Here is a 1413-nt window from a genome sequence, read left to right on the forward strand (position 1 = left end):
ATAATAAAATTTATTTGTTTTTATGGTCCTGTGAGGACCAGTGAAACATTTGCAAAGATGCACTGAATTGTTCAGTGAGACTGTTGGATTTCAATGTGCTCCTGGTTAAACATGGACAGCTCAACTGTAGGTATCTCTCTCTACCACCTTCAAATCCAGAGATACATCTGTTCACTGATGCTTTCCTTCAGGGGTGGGGTACTTGTATAGAAATGTGGAATTCAAGGAACTTTGGTCTCTTAGAACTTTAAGCAGTTCATTGAGCTGTGATTCAAGGCCTTGAATTGTTGCAAGGAAGTTGGTGATGTTTCATTTGGACAATTCCACAGTAGTCTCATCCTTTTCAAACAGTGGATCTTCTCCTTTGAACACACAAACACCAGATTCTCTTCCTCACTTTTTGTGTTCCAGGATTAGTGAATCTACTGGCTAACCTGTTATCGCATCCCAACAGAGTTCTTTCTATGGATTGGATGGTTCTTTCTCAGATTTCACATTGGATCTGCTCTTATCTTGGTACACCACAGATTGAATCTTTATCCACACATTGGAATGCTAAACTCCCATACTATTGATCTTCAGTACCTCATCCTCTGGCTGTGGAAGTAGAAGCTCTTAGCCAAGGTTGTACAAGTCTTCCTCTTTAAGCATTCTCTTTGTTTCATCTGTTTTTCAAGGTTCTGTCACTGATTCACTTCATGTGCTCTCAAATTCTGGTAGTACTATACTGGCCTGGTCAGTACTGGTTTCCAGTTCTCCACTATCTTCTGGGCTGACAACCTCTTCCCCATCCTCCCTAGCCATCTCTGTTGCAGCAACCTCAATCAGACATTTTGCATCCAGTAGTAGGTGTTATTTAACTTAACACCTGGCTTCTATGTGGTCTATTGCACTACATCATGGATTGACAAATAAAGTGATGTCCTTATTAATGCATTTTATTTGACATTTTCTTTGGAAGTTTATTAAAAGGAATTATTTATTTTTGTTAATGGTCTATCAAATATGGGTTTAACTCTTTGAGTTCTGTTGTGCAACACCTCATTTTTTGACATGGTTATTTGAGGAAGGTTTGGCACCTTCATCCTTTGTTTATTGCCCTGTATAAGGCTGCTTTATCAGTTTATTTTTATTTTTTTATGTGAAGAAAAGTTTTGAATCCCTTTTTCTGTCATTACTTTTCAAATAATTTCAGGTTATCCATTGTCATCATTCTTTCCAGGTTTCTAATTGGAATATCGCAATGGTTTTATGTGTATTGTAACATTCACCTTGTGAACCTTTTGGGTCATGTTCATCTTATCGTTTGCTTAAAACATGTTTTCTCATGTTATTGGCCAGCAGGGTTGAAGTTAAGTTGTATTTGCACTCCATGTTCACAGGACACTGTACCATTCCAACTATATTCTTTGT

Source organism: Tachypleus tridentatus, chromosome 13 (assembly GCF_004210375.1).
Source record: "Tachypleus tridentatus isolate NWPU-2018 chromosome 13, ASM421037v1, whole genome shotgun sequence".
NCBI lineage: Eukaryota > Metazoa > Arthropoda > Merostomata > Xiphosura > Limulidae > Tachypleus > Tachypleus tridentatus.